This window comes from Equus przewalskii, chromosome 11, assembly GCF_037783145.1.
Source record: "Equus przewalskii isolate Varuska chromosome 11, EquPr2, whole genome shotgun sequence".
Taxonomy (NCBI): Eukaryota; Metazoa; Chordata; class Mammalia; order Perissodactyla; family Equidae; genus Equus; species Equus przewalskii.
In genome coordinates, this window is record NC_091841.1 from 2,864,415 (window position 1) to 2,885,292 (window position 20,878).

Consider the following 20,878-nt stretch of genomic DNA (forward strand, 5'->3'; position numbering starts at 1 on the left):
GTCCCCATCCAGTTCCCGTGCTCACTGTCCCCAACACACCCAGTACTCTGTCGCCGTCTCTGCGCTTATTCAGCCCTCTTGGAATGACTCTTGGTTTCACATCTAAGCCACACCTTTGCTTCCAGGGGACTGTCCCCAACTGCATGGATCCTGGTGATTTCTTCTGAAACGGACCTCTTCCAGCAGGGACCGTGGATCTGACACATCCAGACTCCCCCTCTCCTGCTTCGGGCCACCCCGCTCTGATGCCCTGAACGGCGGGGACCTTTCTTTGTTAATCTCTTACACACTTGGTCTTGTCTGCCCCACGCCCCCCGACTTCCAGATTCCCTGAGGACAGGGGCCCCTTACTCAGTGAGTATTCACTGGCCTCCCTCACATCCCGTGCTGCCCCGAGGGGGAGTGAGCAGTGAATAAGACGTGGGCCTCTCCTCAAACTCCTACTGTCCCCAGGAGCCTGGTCGCAAAGCTTGCACACAGTAAGTGCTTCATACATTTCTATTGCTCTGTGGGCATTAAGAGCTGACATTTATTTGAATGGTTATTACTCATCTTCCTGATAGCATTTACTAATTACTGTGTGCCAGTACTATGCTAGCTTTTCACATGTGTCACTTCATTTCCTTCTTGTGACAGCGATGAGATAGTCACTAGTAATTTTCACAAATAAAAACGAGGCACAGAGAGCTTAGGTTTCTTGTTTAACGTCACACAGCTGGTAAGAGGTGGAGCCAGGAATTAATCCAGGCAGCTTGAATCCTGAAGGTCTTAGTCACTATGCTGAGAGGGTGACTGGAAAGTGAGGGTGGTCCCATGATGGCAAGATTTAGCAGCACCATTTAAAGTGGCCATCTCCTATCTGGACCTTGCCTGCCACCCTGGCCAGACAGGAAGCTTGCCTGGCTAGGATGCCCTTTCCCCACGGAGTGCGGCCGGGTGGGCACTGCTGGCCCACCGCTCCCGTCCGGGTCTGCACTGCCCGCTCTGTCCTCCAGGGGGTCGGGTCCCCCAAGGCGGTAAAACCAGCCCCCTCCCTCTGCATTTCGGGGGGCCGCAGGCTCTGGTCCCACCCTTTCTGCAGGACACGTGCAGGCTTGGTGGAGGCCGCGGTCCGGAGGCCCCGCTGGGTCAGGCCCACTGACTTGTTTCGTTGTGTCCACCTCAGCTTTTAATGTTTTTTAAACTCATCGTCGGCATTTACAAATTAGAAGATGTCACACAAAATCTGGATTTTTGGCTTCTTTTGCAAAACTGGAAGATTTGGAAAGGCCGGTCTGTGTGCCCAGAGGCTCCGGCGGCCGCGTCCACGTGGAGTCTGTTGTCTGAACTGGCACCGTGTCCTCGTCCCTGCGACCCGGACACCTCCAGCCACACTCCTTTCTCAGCAGCCGAGGACAGATAGTAAAGTGCCCCCAAGTCCGCCCGTCCGTCAGGCCCCACTCTGCGTGCTGTGCTGTCACCGCCGCGGTCACCTTGGGGACAGGCGCTGCCACGGCCGCCGCGTGCAGGAGGAGGGGATGGCCAGCGGTGACAGTGGCGAGGGCTGGGCCTCACAGCGGCCACGGGTCCCTCCCAGTGGAGGCGCTGGGATCCACGCCACTGCCCTAGAGGGGGAGGGCCACAGGGGGACTGTGCCTGGCCCCCGCGTTGCCTCGTGTTGACACCCTGAAAACACAAGCCCACCCGCTGATTTCCCGCACAACAGCAGGCGAGTGGGGCGGGCTGCTCTCCCTTATTGCTTGAGCAAAGCTGCACCTGGCGCATAGGGCGCGGCAGGGGTGGTCGTGGCAGGGCCAGTGGCGTGGCCATCACGGAGCCAGCTGCGGGGGCCTGCGCGTCGGGCCGGCCCGGGGTGGGGAGAAGCCCTGACCCCACAACTCGTGGGCTGGGCAAGGGTTTGCAAACAACTATTAAGACAACCCTGCCGGCAGCTCCCACAGCAGGCCCGTGGGGGTCCTGGGCTCAGGGAGGATGGCAGAGCCCCTGCCAGGTGGCCCACTCCTGCCATCAGGCTCTGTCCGTCCACGCAAACACCTCTGTCCAGCTTGGCAGCTCTGAGCTCTGAACCAGCGGGAACCCTTTGACATGATCAGACAGAAGAGGAAAACTAAGGCCCAGCGAGGGCGGTACTTGCTCCGGTCACACAGGCAGTGAGGGTCAGGGCCAGGCTCAGGTCCCAGGTGAGGTGATCGGTGGGCGGCCCCAGCACAGCTTTTGGCACAGCGGGGGTCCTTTCCCTCTGAGAGGCCAGGGAATCTGCTCTGGATTCTCTTCTGGGTCCTAAATGGGCTCTGCCCCAGCTCTGAACTCTGAGCAACCCTCTGCCAGGAGAGACAAGGGCAAGGTCATTGTTAACAAGTATTTATTCTTAGTAAAACCATGGTACATTTACAGTAAGTGACAACATTAATGTATAGTTACAGTATCATACAATATTACAGCAATAAAATAACGCCTGTCCCTTTGTACATCCTGCCCAAGCAGCTAGTCGAAACACATTTTCCAGGACTGCAAGCCCCCGGGCTTTTCAAGGTGACCCCCTCCCCTTGGAACAGAGGGAACTGATTATCCTGCTGAGCCTCTGTCCACCTGTCACTGAAGCGTTAGCCCGTGAACACCTGTGGTCCCTCTCCCCCCGCTTCACCCCAGGGAGGCGTGCGGGTGCAGGACCCAGTGCCAAGCTGGGCACGCAGGGCTGGGCCCCCAATGTGGAGTCCAGGCGGTGAAAGGAGCCCGGCGCGCAGAGAGAGCCTCAGGGAGCTGAGCCTTCGTCCCCGGCTCCGAGGCGGAGGCAGGTTCAGGGGGGTGGCGGCCGTCTCAAGGCCCTCAGGCGACAAGGTCTCTGAAGCTGTCGCTTGAGCGCTTCTGCGCACTGGGCGCTGCGGGTGCAAAGATGGCCACACCTGCGGCCAGTTAGGGGACCCTAATGCCCCAGACCCGGGCTTGAGAGAGTGAGGAACACAGGCCGGAAGGGGGACCTCCAGGGCCGACGTGGACGAGGGGTCACAGGAGGCCACTAGCCGGGCGGGGCAGGTTCCCCTGCGAGCCTGTCTCCTGCTGCGTGACATGGAAAGGGAGCAGCTCCATGTGCTCGCTCTTGAGGCTGTCGTGAGGCCGTCACAGGACGCGGGGGCTGCAGGCGCGGGGGACCCTCCCCACGGGGCCACCCAGCTGTCCCAACCATGCAAGGCCAGAGCCAGTCCTCCGGCTCCAGGACGCGGAGGGAATCATCCAGGCTGAGGGCGGGCAGAGGAGGAGGAGGAAGGAAGAGACACCCGGATGGGAAGGCACCCGGGGTGGGCAGGCGACAGCTCGGGGACAGTCTGCTCAGTGGCCGCCGTGCACGCACCGTGGTCCCGGGTCCGCGTGTCCGTCGCCGCGCGAGGCCCTCGGTGGACCAGCCGCCGCTCACGGATGCAGATCTCTCGGGAGGATGCGACAGACCCCAGGCGGGTGGGGGGCGAGAGCTGAGGTGCCCCCAGCCCGCGGAGGCTCCCCCAAGGGAAGTCCAGGATGCCCAGCGCTGGGCCAGGCGCGGCCCACCAGCGCCAACCCGGAAACACGAAGCCGAGACCCGGGCAGGCGGGAGGGGTACCGCCCCGTGGGCACGAGGGGACTTTGACTGCAACACCCCATCCCTGGAGAAGCGGGGCCAGGCCTCCCAGGCCCGGAGGGCGCGCCCAGGGCGGGCGGGCGGAGCGGACGGCGGCTCCCGAGTCCCGGGCGCTCTCGGCTCTGCATGCCCAATAAAACCGCCCTGAACGCGGAGCTCTCGGAAGACCAAAGGCGCTGCACGGGATTCTCAGGCGCCCTGCAGGCGGCCCAGGAACCTGGGGCTCCGCGCTGGCTCCCTCAGGAACTCTCAGCATCCTGACTCGGGACCCTTTGCCCACCGGTCTTGTGGCCCCATTACACACGGCCACACTGCAGAAAGGAATGGGAGAACACAAATTCATTAAAAAGAGAAAAGAAAGAAACCCTAGTTCAAAGTCGGTAAGGGAATAAAAAATGTAGAAAATGCAAAGTTCAGAATATGGAGCTACCTATGATTCTTGCTCCAGATTTAAATAACGTAATTGTTGTACTTACGAGTGGCAGGGAGTGTCTTTACTGCTTTACAGGCGGGACCTGTGTCATTTACTCTGAAACTGCAGCACAGACCACATGATATTAGGTATATTATGTGAAGTGACATCCCCAGGCAGCTCCCAGGGGTGGTCAGCAAGAGCGAGGTCGGAAGAGTCTCACCCCAGAAGGGCTTCCCTGTCTTTACCTCTGGGAGACGCCAGACGCTCTGCCAATAAGCAAACTGCATCAGAAATGAGTTTTCTCCTGTTGACAGCTGTGATGGGTGCTAGAGAGGGCACTCAGTTATTTTCAGTGAGTGCCATTCAGGTTTGTAGATTGGCCAAAATGTTTTATTATCGATACTCCATCCTTGTGTGAAAGTATATAAGAATTCAAGTCTTGGCACCTAAATGGCCCTCGATCTAACTGTTTGGAGAATTACTTGCTTGCCTGAGGCTGGCCACAACAGTCCCATAGTCCTGCCTCTGAAATACTGTTTCAGCTGCCTTGGGAGCCTTTCATGCAACAATTCTGAGCAGTAAAGACAGCGAGAAGGAACTTCAATGGAGCATGCAGCACAGGTCATAGGAACTACATATTCCTGCTCACTAATAAAAGTTTAGCAAAGGTTAGTAGTGTAAAGGAGGAAAAGCTTTTCCTCTGTCCTCTTAGATTCTGTATCTGGGGCCTGTGAATTAAACTGACAAAAAAGATTAACAGGAGAAAATTATTTTGTATGCCCATGGGAAGCCTCACAGAAAAGAAGTGAAAATTCCCCACAAGTGGTTAAGCCTGGGAGCTCGTATATCAATTTAACAAAGGGTAACAAATTGTGGAGAAGTGACAAGACAAAGGAAAGGGGGTTTGGGCTTCTAGCGGTCCACGGAAGATAAGGGCTGTTTAGGAAGGTTTCTTTTGCAGACTCCAGTCTCACCATAATTCCCTGACTCAGGCACTATTACTGCCTCCACTTAGCGCCGAGGAAACCGGCCTGGAGAGCTGGAGCCACTCATGCAAGGATGCAGCGTCAGGACATAAACTAGGTCATTTGATTAGAAAGCCTGTGCTCTTCCCACCATGCAGAAGTAAGTTTTATGAGTTTTTTTCTTGATTTTACAATATCGCATGCTCACAGAAAAATTGGAAAACACACGAATGTGGAACAGCCTGATTCCACTGCTCACAGCAAACCACATCCAGCCCTGGCGTGAGCCCTCCAGCTCATTTCTGTGCATATTTAGGTGAGATTGTGTGGTGCGCACAGTTTTATGTGCTGCTTACTTAACAAGTCATCAATAATTCTCCATGTCATTAACAATTCTGCATTACATCGTTTTTAAGGTGAACAGGATATTCCACCCCATGACTATGTCCTATCGCCTCTTCTTGGATGTTTAACTGCACTCTGACTTTTTGCTGCCATCAGTAGGAGATGGCGGCCTCGGAAGGTAATCTCTTGTTTACTTTTATACTATTTCTTCAGGGCAGATTCCTGGAAAGGAAATTTGTGGGACAAAGGGCAAGAAGGTTGAATGGACATTATGAGGCATTAAAATCGACCACAGTGTAGTCTGTGTCTGTAAATAGCAAGGTCAGCATGACTTTCTAAGACCCAGATTAAAAATCAAGACATTTGACTCGTGGACTTGCCGCCGGCCGTCAGTTTATTTCCAGCTACTTTTCTAAGCAGTAGGGGGCAGCACAAACAAATGCCGCTGGAGAGCCTCGTTGGCCATTGAATTTGACATTTTTGTAGCCTTTTATTTATTTATTTTTTTGCCAAACTTCCTTTGTTAAAATTTAGCCACAACAAAGTCATCAAATTTGCAGGCAAAGGCCAGAGAGGGAAATCTAGTTTACTTGAAAGATTTACGACTTTCAGGAATGTTCCGGAAGACTGATGCAGATGGCAAAGGCTGGAGGGAAAACAGGCTTTCCGGCTGGCCTTGCGCCGGAGGCTGGGAGGCAGGTCAGGGTGACAGCAGCGGAAGGAAGAGTGGTGTCAGCCGGTGGGACTGAGGGTGGCATTCCGGGACCAGGGACCAGCGAGAGGGCTGGAAGCAGGTTTGTCTTCCCAAACAGGATGGCGGAGGAAGGGGGGCGCGTGACGGCCGCCTGAGGCTGACTGTGCAACAGCAAGCCGAGGTCAACGACGCAGAGGGCGAGCGTTAATGAGTGACAGAGGAATCGGCCGTGGCCCCGGCCGGTGACAGGGCCCCTCTGCCTCAGCAGGGAGCGTGATTGTGGTGGCCCTGGGGCCAGGGTTGTCGACCTGAGGACTGGGCGCCCCGAGGAGTCGGCGCCGGTGAGGGCATCTCCAGGCAGCCTGAGGGACAGGATTTATGCAGAGTTCATGGGAAAAATAGACACATTTTTCTGGGGGAAGATCTATAGCTTTCAGGAGTCTCGGTACCCCGAAAGATTAGGAACAAGTGATCTGTGTATATTCCTCCATCTGCGGGATCAAAAAGGCACTCTCTCCCCCGAACTGTCCCATCTGCCCTGTCCCAAAGGCACCTCTTGCCCTACAAGCAGCAGAACACGGGCCAGGATGGCACAGCGGGGTGCCCCAGCCTACACATGTGTTGGGGGGGTGCTTGGCGGGAGGTGTGAGTGGGTGGGGTGACAGAGCCTGGAACCTCAGGGAGAAGCTCTGTGGCCCAGCAGAAATCTGGGAAGCGCCCAGGCAAATCTGTTAGGACAAGATTGCCGCTTGAGATCCACTCTCTTTTCTAGAAGTTTAATTCATCCCCCTGGAGCCTGGCGACACCCAGGGCTGGCCACAAGTGCTGCTAGAAGAGGCTGATTAGCCTGGAGGGGGCCTCACATTGGAGCCCTGTGGATCTCTTCATTATAGCCAGTTTCTTCTGAAGGATTTAAAAAGATGGATGCTTGTCACAAGCACTGTCCACAGTGGCAGAAACCTGGAAGCCATCCCATGTCACCACACTTCGCTTCTGACAGACGTGTGGGTTTCCCACACCTAGCCGTGCTTCAGGTCTCTGCGACACCACCTGGGTGTCCCACAGGTCAATTCCCTTTGACACTAATTACAGAGTTAGCCCGGACCCCGCAGGTTAGGGGCTCGATCCTCCACGACTGCTACCCTCACTTCAGATGCCGATCACGAATAGCGGGGTCCAAGGTTACCCAGGCTTCTGTCTGACTTGGCTACAAATTGGGTATTCCCACGACCCCCTCCTCAGCTCAATAATCTGCTCTAAGGGCTCACAGAACCCTGGGAAACACTTTACTTGCTATGACCAGTTTATTGTAAAGGATATTATAAAGGATACAAATGAGGAGCCAAGTGAAGAAAACAGGGCAAGATCTGGAAGGATCCTGAATGAGGAGGTTCCATCCCCGTGCAGTTTGGAGTGCACTGTCCTCCCAGCGTCTAGATGTGCTTACGAACCCACAAGCTCTCTGGACCTCTTTGTTTAGGGTTTTTACGGAGGTTCCACTATGTGGCACGATTGATTAAATCATTGGCAGCTGGTGACAGGACTCAATCTCCAGCCGTCCCCCACCCCCGGAGGCTGGGCGTGGGACTGAAAGTTCCGTCTGATCACTTGGCTGTTCCTCTGGCAGCCAGCACCCATCCTGAAGTCACTGAGGAGCCACCAGAGTCACCCCGTTGGCATAAACTCAGGTGTGGTTGGAAGGGGCTTATTATGAACAACAAAGACACTCGTCTCATTCCTGCCACTCAGGAGATGCCAAGGGTTTGTGCCACACATATATTTATACACTTGTCTATATATACTTGTCTATATATATTCCTTATTATACCACAGTATTGCAAATAGTGAAACCATAGACTAAGGTGTAGTACCTCCGTATTAAGAAATAGCAGATAGCTTTTTAAAAGAACGTCTGATCTGCATGCAGTGACCTCAGCGGTGTCCGTGATATTTTCTGAAGTGAAAACCAGGTTGGAGTGTGGTGCATAGTGCAGAGGGACAAACAGATTCTGTTCAGGGCCAAATAGCAAAGGTTTTAGGCTCTGCCACCGTCCTGCAAAAAGCAGCCGCGGACCATCTGTGAACAAATGGGCGTGGCTGTGTTCCAATAAAACTTTATTTACAAAAGCAGGCCCGGGGGCCAGTAGTCTGCAGCCGTAGTTTGCTGACACTCGACATAGAGTGTGATGTTTTTGAAAGGAGCCTTTGTACACCGTGTATATGGCTGGTAAAGATGGGTTCCAAACTGTTAACGTTGGTTGCCTTGGGGAGAAAAAGAGTCGGGTGGGGGAGGGAGGTGGTTCACTTTTTCTTCATTCATTTCCGTTCTGTTTGATTTGCAATGAAACACATGTGTTGCTTGTGCAGTTTCTTTTTCCAGTTCTGAAAATGGCGTAATGAAGATGGGGAGCTCTCAGCTGTGGAGGAGGGCCTTTGCCTGGAGAGCGGGAAAGTTCTGACTGGAGTTAAGGAGGTCTGAGTTGGCTACAAGCTCCAGAGAAACCCGCAATTGCTAAGAACCTGACCCAGTCTGAGACAATGATAATGAAAGTATGACTTTATGATAAATAGAAGGGACGGCTCCATTGTTCTTTGCACCAGTCAAGCCACACCCGGATTCCTCTTCTGAATTTGGGGTCTGGGTTGTAGGGCAGACATGGCCAGAGTAGATTAGTGCTGAAGACAGAGCCTGGGAAGGCAAAGGGCATGGAAGTTCCATCAAGAGGAGCAGAGCACACTTGGCCTGAAGAGGAGAGGGTGAGTGTGGGGCGTGACAGCTGCCCTCACATAGCGGAGGGGAGAGAGGAACCACCACCCAAGCTCCAGAGTCTGTGCCTGAACCACAGCGACCCTTCTTCTGTCCTGGAGCAGAGGCTGGCCCGGCCGCCAGGGGTACTGGAGGGGATGAGATCAGCTGGAGGATCTCTACGGGACGCTTTTCTCAAATACTCCAGAAGGAGTGGTCTCCATAGGACTGGGAAGGCAGATGCTATGGCGGCTCGGGGCCTGAACTTTGGGGTGGGCAGACGTGGGTTTGCAGCTGGGCCTGCCGGTTAAGAGCCAGCAACCTTGGGCGAAGTTTCTGTACCTCTCTAAGCCTCCATTCTTCCTCCGTAAGGGAGAAAAATAGAATAATAATAATAATATCGTTATGCGTCATTTAACGACGGGGATACGTTCTGGGAAATGATTCATTAGGCGATTTTATCATCGTGCAAACACTGTAGAGTGAACTTACACAAACCTGGTGGTGCAGCCGATTACACACGAGGCTACAGTGTGCCAACCTTATGGGACCACCGTTGGATATGCGGTCCATCGTTGACCCAGACATCTTTAGGTGACTCACGACTGTCATCATCCTAATAATACCACCTATTTCATAGGTTATTATGAGAACGAAATGAGTCAGTCACGTTCGGCACTTTCCATGATGCCTGGCACAATAGATAAGTGCTTAGTAAATGTTAATAGTCTGTTGCCATGGTGATGATTATTGTGGTTGTTATCCAACCTCTGGGTCACTCTTTTGGTTTACTCCCATAGCTGTTTGACAGGCCTGTCCCCTTAACCTCACAACTTTTTGCCCCATTTTTGACAAAATCAAGCTGACATTGGCTTGGCCGTGTGGCTTTCTCTGGATCCCAGTTTTGTCATCTATCACACAGCCTTCACTGTACCTGTGGTTCCTCTCTAATAAGGCAGTGATGTCTGAAAGACCCCAGAGAGAGGACAATGTGGGACACAAAGGGAAGGTGACATGATGTCGAAAGCCTCGAGCGCCCCAGCTCCTTTCTGCACACCCTAATCCTGCTCCTCCTCCAGCCAACTCAAGTCCAGCCTCTGCTCCCCACACGGATGTCTCCCTTCCCGGAACTTCCAGGCACTTCTGTCCACCTTGCCCATTTGGGCTGGAAATTCTACGCCTTATTCCCTTGCATCACAAATGAATCATTGCACACGTATGTGTCACAGCCACAACTGAAAGCAAGATTTTGGAGAGTTGGAACTTTGTTTCATGTATTTACAAGTGAATACCTATTAGTAAAGATTAATTAAAAACTAATAATAGATGCTAAATTCAAGGAGATTGCTGTGTGTGATGGTACTAGATGCCTTCACATACAATTGACATTTAATATTATCACAATGTCAATACATATTGATACCTATAAGGTACGTATCAACATTCCCACTCTACTGATGAAAAATGGGGCTCTGGAATGTAATTAAGTAGCTCTAGTAATTAAGCAATTAAGTACCACCCAAGTATATTAAGAGGCTGACTCTTTCCTGTTCTCTCAGCGCCAAGCAGAGTATCAGCAGAGCAGGTTCAGGGTAAATATGGAGTGAAAAACCGTCAGTACCCTCTCTGATGGATTAGAGATTTAAAAAATGGTTATTTCTGAGAAAAACTAAGTTAAAGTTAAAAAATATAAGTATATGAGTTGCACTTGGCACTTTCTGGCATCTGTTTACTGAACAAGCCGAAGGCTCACCTGGAACAGAGCCAGGGCCGCTGAGGGAGGGGGGCAGGAGGCCCGAGGAGCCTGGGTTTCCTGCGGGGAAATCCAGGGGGTGAGTGTCCCCGCTTCCTTCTAGCCAATTGTTCATGGGAAGGAAGGCAGAATCCCGTGATGCCCGCTGGCTCAGCAAGCCAGACTACAGGGCCCTCCCCCCGCCGCCCCCCCAGAGAGCTCTCCACGCCTTCCCCTCCCTGGGGGAGTGAACAGGGGTGTGGAGGGGATTCCTGGGTGGGTGTAGGGGGTTCCTTTTATTTCCTCCTTGATGGCAAGGACGTGCAGGTTTAGCTTATTACTTGTTTTTAAAACATCATGTTTTGAACCCTACACCACATACGGCATCTTTGGGTGGTCCACAGGTAACTGGGCTCCCTCTTTCCTTTAATAACCAGAAAACAGTACTATGAGACCCGCCCATCCCCACAGAGGATTCAGCAAAGGCGAGAGACTAACACCATCTCTGGCTCTGAACTCCTGCCGCCTGCTTCTTCTCCATCACCTGGAATGCCATCCTCACTGATGCTGGGGGCTACTTTCTGCCCTCTGCGCCACTCAGCCCCCAGGGCAAAGACGATATATTTAGCTCTCTCTCACCTTTACTTCCCATATTTTTCTGGGTTAGCAGAATTCATTCACAGAGCAAGCACACTCACCTGCAGTATAGAAAAGTGGTTAAAGGCACCCATCTTTGACTCAGATCACGCAGGTTCCGATCCCAGCTGTGGCTCCCCACCAGCTGTGTAATGGTAAGTTACTGACCTTCTCTCTGTGCCTCAACGCCCTCCTGCAAAATGGAGACAACGAATAATACCAATGGGATTGCTGTGGGGATTAACTGACCTAATGCTTGTACGGTGTTTAGAACCCTGCCTGGCACACAGTAAGCTCTGGATAGTCAGTTATTAAGTAACTATGATAGCACCTGCGACATCTCTGCCTCTGATCTGGCTGGACTCTGGGTTGCTGTACCCTGTGTCCATCCTTATTCCAAAGGACAACTTCTTTCATTTTCTTCCTTTCTGTGATTCCTAGGCCTCTCCGATGTGCCTATGGCTCGGGCTGCAAAGGGAAAATGAAGGATTCTTGTTACTTTATTGTGGGGAACACTTTTACCTTCCTTTATTTTTTTAACGTTATATATTGAGGCCATATTGGCTTACAACATTGTGTCAATTTCAGGTGTACATCACCAGATTTCAGTTTCTGTGTGGACTGCATCACGCTCACCACCAACAGTCCAGTTTTTATCTGTCACGTGTGCTCCTTTACCCCTTTCACCCTTATCTTACTCCCTTCCCCTCTGGTAACCACTAATCTGTTCTCTTTATCCGTGTGTCTGTGTATCTCCCACATATGAGTGAGGTCATCTGGTGTTTGTCTTCGCCATCTGGCTTATTTCACTTAACATCATACCCTCAAGGTCCATCCATGTTGTTGCAAATGGCACGATTTTGTCTTTTATGGCTGGGTAGTATTCCATTGTATATATATATACCATATCTTCTTTATCCAATCATCAGTCGATGGGCACTTGGGTTGCTTCCATGTCTTGGCTATTGTGAGTAATGCTGCAGTGAACATAGGGGTACACTATATCTTTGGATTGTTGATTTCACGTTCTTTGGATAAAGTGGGACAACTGGATCACATGATATTTCTATTTTTTTTTAAATAATAACTCCCTTTTTATTTTTTTGCAGGGCAACATTCACCCTAAGCTAACATCTGTTGCCAATCTTCCTCCTTTTTTCTTCCTCTTTTCCTCCCCAAAGCCCCAGTACATAGTTGTGTATAATTGTAAGTTTTTCTGGTTCTTCTATGTGAGCTGCCACCACAGTACGGCTACTGACAGATGAGCGGTGGGGTTCTGCACCTGGGAACCTAACCTGGGCCACTGAATCAGAGCATGCAGAGGCCATCAGGGCCGGCTCTGGTGTTTCCATTTTTAACATTTTGAAGACTCTCCATACTGTTTTCCATAGTGGCTGCACCAGTTTGCACTCCCACCAGCAGTGTATGAGGGCTCCCTTTTCTCCACATCCTCTCCGACACTTGTTTTTTTGTCTTCTAACAATTATAGTCATTCTAACAGGTATAAGATGATATCTCATTATAGTTTTGATTTGCATTTCCCTAATAATTAGTGAGGTTGAACATCTTTTCGTGTGCCTGTTGGTCATCTGTATATCTTCTGTGGAAAATTATCTGTTCGTATACTCTGCCCATCTTTTGATCGAGTTGTTCATTTTTTTGTTGAGTTGTATGAGTTCTTTATATATTTTGGAGATTAACCCCTTGTTGGATATATGGTTTGCAAATATCTTCTCCAAGTTGGCGGGTTGTGTTTTCGTTTTGTTGATGGTGTCCTTTGCCGTGCTGATAGCTTCCTTTATTTCGGCTTGCTCCTTCCAGTCTGAGCCAGAGAACCTTCTCTTCCTGAAGGTTCATCACTGTGTTTTTCTAAACAGAAGGTCAGTTCACTCCTCCCCACTCCCCCACTACTGCAATGGTAGACAGTGCCCCTAAATGTGCTCATGATGCAGCCATAGCCATGGTCAGTAGTTTTTAATAATACTTTTGCCTTTGTAGGGGAAGAAAAACTTTTCCTCTACCCTCTTAGGTTCTGAGACTCAGGACTGTGAATTAAGCTGACAAATGACAGAGTGACAGAAGAAAAGCATACAAATTTTATTTGATATTAATATTTTACATGGCATGAGGGGCTTCATTGAAAAGAAGTGAAAATCTCAAAGAACCATTTAGATTCCAGGCCTTAGATATCATTTTAACCAAGGGTGATAGACTGTAGAGAAGTGTCTAGACAAAGGAAAGTGACCAAGAAATGTGTGGGAGAAACCAGTGACTACAGCAGTAAATCACTTTGGTTCCAGATTTCAGGGCCAGAAGTTAGATCTCTGGATCCTCAAGCTGGATCCCCAATTTCCCCCTGTTCCTTCCATTTGAATAAGAGGGCAATGTTAACTCTGGGCTATAGTACTCAGAACTCAGATAAATAGTAGGGTTTTTACATCCCAGCCCATCTCAGCCACGAGGACACCAGTTTTAGGAAGAACAAACCCTTATATCAGGTTTCTCAGCCTCAGCACTGTTGACATTTTGGGCCAGATAGTTCCTTACTGTGGGTGACTGCCCTGTGTGTTGTAGGATGTTTAGAGGCATCCTTGCCACTAGATGCCATTGGTGTCCTCACCCATTATCCTCGCTTTCAGTCATGAGAATTAAAGGTGTTTCTAGACATTGCTGAATGTCTCTCGTGGGGTGGAGGTGGGGGTACTAAATATCTCCTGGTTATTTACAATGAGCTCCAGCATCGATGGCCCAAAAAACATAAAATTGCAAGGGTTGAAGCTCTTAGATCATTCATCAAGAATTAAATGACTAACATTTTCCAAATAGTCTTTAGAAAAGTGATTTGTTCATTCATTCAACAAATATATATTGTCTCTGTACCATGTGCCGGGACTGTGGAAGTCTTTAGAGAGAAGGGGTGAATCAGATGGCTTTAAAGCGTTTGTAGGCAAGATCAGTGATGTGAGAATTAAGATCTCCTCCAGGACTAAAAGGCTCACGTGGGGACTGGGAGAAGGGAGAGAAGCTGGAGAAGACATCGACGGTTAGATGTGATGGAAAACCAGGAGAACATTCTGCTGCAGAAGTCAACATAGGATTTGAGCTGCTGAGAGCACAGACTTTGAAGTCAGATGCACCTGTGTCTGAACCTTGGCTTAATACGGCTTGGCAAATTATTTTCTTAACCTCAGTTTCCTTATCTGTAGAGTGGAGATAATAACAATACTCGGCTCATGATTGTTTTGAAGATTCAATAAGATAATGAGTGTAAAGCTCTCAGCACGGGCTGGGACCTGGTAAACACTCCACAATCTGACGGAAGCTTCTCTCATCATCTCTCATCTGCTACTATCACGCAGTTAGGAACAAAGTCACGCTCCAGGCAGAAGCATGCCAACTGCCACGAGAGAGAGGAGTAAGTCACGGAGGCACTAATTTTAGCTTCAGCCACCTGATTTTTATGGCTTGTTGGTTGTGTGTGTGCTTAGTTTTGAGGTACCTGACGAATATTACTGAATCCTTTATTTCCTATATGCACAAGAGGAGTGAGAATGTCGAACGTGCTACTTAAGATGTTTGCTCATAATGGAAATGAAAGTAGAGGTCATTTTTAAAAATAGAAAGTGAGAAAATGCAGAATTCTGCATGTGCTTGTAAGGGGAGGCATAGGACGGTGGGGACAACGATACTTATAAAGCGCTTGAGAACAAGCTTGACAGAGTGAGCACTCAGGAAATCTCTTCTATCATCATCATTATTATTCTTATGCAGAACAAAGAGGAAATCATATAGTATGTGAAAAATACCACGCTTATGCGCTGCGCAGTTATCAGCCAGAGGCAAGGAAAAGTGAAGAGCAAATTGGAAAAAAAATCTCGAATATGTGGCTAGAGCTCATGAGCATCAACCTCAGAAGCCTCATGCAAATTTAGGAGCCGGCTGCGGACTGGAGAACACAAGGGCTTACCCTACAGAAAGTGGAAAGTGCCACTTGGAGGGGTTTGTTCTAAGCCATGAGTGTTCCACGAATTTAAGGTTCATTTAAATCTGCTCCTCATTAAAAAGAATCTCCGGTGACTGGTGTATGGGTCCCATGGATCTCTGAGACACTTATGGGGACCCTCTGGGGAAGGAGTGTCATTTGCCTCAACAGGTTTCCAAATTGATCTATTTTAAGGAAATACGACAAGAGAGGGATGTCTGACAGCAGCAAGGAGAAACGGAAATGTCGGAGCATAAACGAACACTTCTATTTGGCGGATAGGTGAACACGTCCTGCCAACTTAAACTCTCTTTGGTCACCTTAGGTTGACAAATATGACATCAACAGCAACAACTCACATTTATTGAGCATGCAATGTGTGCCAGACAGTGTTCTGAGCATATTTCATGGCCTTTCACCAAAACTCTACATGCTAGGTACTGCTGTTGCTCCTGTCTTGCAGACGTGGAAGCTCACAGCCATGCCTTTAACTACTGACCTTACAAACCGCCTTTCCACACCTCACCTGTTTTAAGTGTCAAAGCTTCTGTGTCATCAGAGCGATGATCACTCGTGGGGAAGTGAAGCACGGTCGCTGATGCCGAGGAGAGTGATGGCCACGCCGAAGCCCTTTGGTTTAGGAACAAGCACACCACTGACCCTTGAGTGGGTGGTTTCTGTTAAGCGCTGGGATGGCAGCCAGAATGCAAGGACTAATGAGAGTGATGGAGGTGAGCAAAAGGAGGCCTCTGTGTATGTATCACTTCCAGGAGTTTGGCAGTAACAGGCGAGAAAGAACTAGAATTATAACTATATGGAGCAGCCAGCCACGTGAAGCTTGTTTTATCTTCTCCCCACGGTGATGCACGCACATTGGAGGGAAGGAAAGGGGGCTGGTGGAGGGGAAGAGGATGAAGATGCTGAAAAGGGAGGAAAGATGTTTAACAAGCACCTGGGGAGGGATGGTGCTGGGGCCCTGGAGGAGAGCTGGACATCAGCTGGATTTGGAGATGTTTGGGCTTCACTTGTTAATGATTCCCTGATAAATGAGTGGTTAAATTTTCAGTGATCTGGACCCACACTGTCCTGAGAGCCCACACCCTGCTGGTGCGGATGGCCCCTTATCTAAGTGTTGGGAGAACCAGGTGCGTCCCAGGCCTGCTGTTAAACAGCTGTGTGACCTTGGACAAAAGAATCACTTCTTGTCTCTGAGCCTCAGTTTCCCCATCTGTAAAGTGGCTGATTCGACCTGAAGATCCTGGGTCCTCTGCGCTTGCAGCAGTTTAACTTCTAATATGCATAGAAGCTCGTCCTGCCATTTTAGGTGAAGGATTAATGTCCTGAGTTTGAGATTTTTGTCTTAGAGAGGGAGAGAGGCTGCAGTCTCTCATATTTATATTTATATGAGACTCTTATTTTTATAAGGCTACAGAATTATATTTATAAACCTGTATAAACATGTTCATTGAGACGGACTAAGTTATTACCAGGATTCTAAGGGTATCTTTCTACATACTACACAAGCCCCACGTCCTTTATTAGCCATCTGTATGTTTGCATCTCAGGAACATCATGAAATCTCACTAGCTTGTTGCTGGAGAAGGACCTGTTGTCATTAGAACACACAAGTCCATTCGTTAGCAGTGGGATTGCTGCTCTCCCTAAGCATCCCCTTCTCAGAAAGAAGAGCTAAACGGTGTATTTGTGTTGCCAACCATCAGTTGTTAGCAGCATTTAATAAGTAGGATTTCCCCTCCCACCAGAAATATAAAATTCAACTCGGCAATTGTATAGAGTGCCTACTATGTGTCAGGCACCAAACAGGAAAATGGGGACTATAGATATCACTTTGGCTGATCGAAGCCTGTAACCACAATAAAACACAAAACAGGAAACCATAGCAAGCCTCTGACTATCTGGTGTGCAGCCGTTTGGAACACAAGGGGTGCAACCCATCAGTTGGAGGCATGTGTGTGGTCAGTGTGGAATAATGGGCTGAGCTGGGGAGAAGGCTCTGTGGTCGGCACGCCACCAGGGGAAAACTGGCACAAGTTATGTCTTTTTGTTGTTATGGATTTTTTTGTTGTTATGGATACGTTATTGCTCAACAACACCTACACCTGGTGGTCCAGCATGTTCCTCCCTCTGTAGCACCTTGGTCTACGCTAATGGCCCTAAGCCAGTATTTGATTTGAGATGCAGATAGCGTGCTACAGCAGCGGCTCTCAAAGTGTGGTCGAGGCCTTTGAAGTTGCCCTCAGGACCTGTGCAGTCGACAGGGCCCGTGCTCGGTTTAATGCTCTGCTGTGGCTGTCGTGAGATTCTTAATGACTCTTGAACAAAGGGCCCTACATTTGCAGTTTGCACTGCAAATTACGTAGCTGGTGTTAGTTGCTTAGATCCCTTCATGGGGTCCGTGAGCTCAAAATTATTTTCATAATAATAATAATAAGCTATTTGCTGTTCCCACTCTCATTCTCACACAAGCACACAGTGGAGTTTTCCAGAGGCCACATGACATTGGTATCGCAACAAACTGAATGTAAAAGCAGATACGAGAATCCAACTATGGTCTCTTCAGCCAGGTGTTAAAGAGCTCTGCAGAAATGAAAACAATGCCACTCTTCTAACTATATATACTTTGCTTTTGGAAAATATAGTCAATTTTCAAAAAATCTGTTATCTGACATGTCATGGATTTTCTAAGTGAATTATTAAATATTTAGTGTTTTTCTGTTTTAGTTTCTAATGTTAAATGTTAATAGATACAACTTGTAAAAACCAAAGTTTTGGGGGTCATCGATCAGTTTTAAGAGTAAAAGGGGTACTGAGTCCAAAAGATTTGAGGGCCATGGCTCCCTATTAGAGGAGAGAAACCATTGAGGGAATGTGACCAAAAGATAGTGTGTTTGTTTATAGTTGTTGTGTTAGAGTTCTCCAGAGAAGTAGAACCAATAGGAGATATTACGTATCTGTGGAGATTAGTGCTGGAATCAGCTCGCGTGACTGTGGGGCCCCAGAAGCCCCACGACCTCCTCGGCGTGCTGGAGCCAGGGGAGCGGCCGTGCAGTTCAGTCTGTGTGTGAAAGCCCGAGAACCAGGCGCTGACGGCATGAGTCCCGCTCCGAGTCTGGAGGCTGGAGCACCAGGAGCTCCGATGCCCAGGGGCAGGAGAAGTTGGTGTCCCAGCTCAAGAAGAGAGCAAATTCCACCTTCCTCTGCCTTTTCGTTCTACTCAGGCCCTCAGCGGATTGGAAGGCACCTGTCCGTTTGGCAAGGGCCATCTTTCTTACTCAGTCTACCTATTCAATTGCTAATCTCTGGGAACACCCTCACAGACACACCCAGAAATAGTATTTTACCAGCTACCTGGGCATCCCTTAGCCCCGTCAAATTGACACATAAAATTAACCATCAAAGTTGTTCATTTATGAGGGTAAATCTATGTCTACTAGAAAACAAGGCAGACACAACATTTTTCTTACTCTTGCGCTCCTGCAGAATTTCCTAAAGTTTCATGTAACACAAATCACTTGTTTTTTCCTCTCTAGAAGTTTCAGAGTGGCAGACTCTGAGTTATATCTAGCCCTGGAGCTTTCTAAAATGGAATGTCTGCTTCGAGAGGCAGTGAACACCTCCTCTCTCGAGAGGTTCAAGCAGAAGTCAGCTGTCCACCTCTGGAGAGAGTGTTGTCTGCTTCTGGAGGGGGTGCTGTCCACTTCCGGAGGGGGTGCTGTTCGCCTCTGGAGGGGGTGCTGCCCGCCTCTGGAGGGGGTGCTGTCCGCCTCTGGAGGGGGTGCTGGAGAGGATTCCGGCATGAGGCAGAGAGTTGGATAAAGTGACCTCTGAGGTCCCTGGCACTTCCAGGATGCTAGCCGATGAGAGAGTCTTTTCTTCCACCAACTCCAAAGTCACAGGGCTACAATGATAATCAGTGGGCACATATCTTAAGAAAAGAGTCAGAAAAGATGTTCTGTCAGCGCCAAGGCAGTGGAGCAGTCCCTGGGGGTCCCGGCCTTGCATGTGGGAATGGGGCCCCAGCTACAGCCTGAAAGGGGCACTCACTCCAAGTGAACCGGGCGGGCAGGGCAGAGTGGGAATGCGAATCGCGTGTCCTCCTTCTTGTGACTGTGGCTCACTGAGATTGACATTTTTTTAGTCACTGTTCCCTCCCTTCCCCCTTTGGGGCCCCTTCCCTCCACTTTTAGAGCCAAAGTGCTGACGTGCTTTTCCTCCACTTGTCTTTCAAAAATTCATCTTGTAAACCAGGGCTAAGGTGCTCGGCTGTTAATAGTTGAACACATTACCCTTGGAAAAGAAACCAGGAGATCCTGGAGACAATATCTCCCCAGGAGGAAATTTTAGACACTGGACAGGAGGAATAGACATGTGAGGGGAGAGGACGTTTTTCTAGCGCTTCTCCAGCCGTGCCTGCTCTCTTTAGGGGGGTCAAATATGCCTGCCCTCCCTTCCTCTCTCCGTCTGTTTTTCCTTCTTCATTCTCACCTTTCCTCTTCCTTAAAAGCTCTTAGGAGCCTCTGTTTTGTCCCCGGCATTGCCTGGATCTTGGGGATTCAGAGAGAAGTAACATGACGTCGTTGATCTCATGACTTGCGAGTGGAGACAGACAGGTGAACTGACCTTTGTGACATACTGAGGCAGATGCTGTCAGAACGGTGTGCAAAGTGCTCTGGCAGCCTGCCTGGGGTGCGGGGGAAGGAGGATCCTGACCTGGGTCCTGGAGGGGAAAGTGGGTGTCTACAAGGGGAAGCAAGAGAACAAAGCACCCCAGGCCTGGAGAGGTTAAGTGATGTGCCCAAGTTCAGGTTGGCGTGCGACTGGACCAGCACTGGCACCTAGCTTGGCTCCGCAGCCTGCACCTCTGACCTGCATGTGGTTCTGCCTTTCCCGGAACCACAAGCAGCTCAGTGTGACCTGGCACAGAGTGAGGTGGGGGAAAAGAAAGAGGGGCTGGAATTGAGGCTGTGGTCAAGACCGACACAGCGTCCCTTGAGTCATACTGGTAAACAGAAAAGAGAGGCAAGTATTTGTGTATCAGAGAAAGCAGAGCCCGTTCTTTGAAGCGCTGTTAGCTTACGTTCCTATCACAGTTATTTAACACAGATCCAGGGACGGACACCACTCCCTGCCCTCTCAGAGCCCACATCTTCCCAGAGCAGCTGGTGACAGGCCCACCTGGCCAGGCAGGACCCACTGTCAATGGCTCAATGTCATTTCTACAGATGCTGTCGTTGCAGCTTCTCAGGGCTTCCTTAGAGGAGCTTTTGTCCCTTCTCCTAGCAAATAACCCAACTCACGTCTTTTCTTCCCTCCTCTCCTTCCTCCTGCTCCCTCTGTCAGAGGTTCGGAAGAGCTGTGAGCTGACTGGTGGCAGCAGGTTTCCTGCAAAGAGGGGAGGAAGGAACCCAACTCCTGGACCAGTGGAGTAAGTAGGAGGTGACCCATCTCTGTCAAGCTCGCCAGACAAAGGGAGGTGGTCCTCTCCACCTACCGGCCTTTACTTGCCTGATGCTGGCTGCGAGCTTACTCTTCCAGAAACAGCGGGGCCCGGGGAGAATGGCCCACCCCTCCCACAACAATACAAAGAAACAGTCAGCTGTTAATTTCCAGTCGGACAGACAGGAACCCATCCAGCCCGGAAGCCTAAATTGAACAATGATTAAGTCACTCCCGCTCCCGGGCCCCAGCTAACTTCCAGGCTGCAGGTGGTCCTGCCCTCCTCTGCGAGA

General features: G+C 50.0%; 1 protein-coding gene across 3 annotated transcripts in view; it reads left to right on the forward strand.

The window, feature by feature from the left end:
- The window catches only part of PRR5L (proline rich 5 like), a 144,286-nt gene that overhangs the window by 38,115 nt on the left and 85,293 nt on the right, over positions 1–20,878 (forward strand). The gene's annotated exons all lie outside the window — the stretch shown is intronic.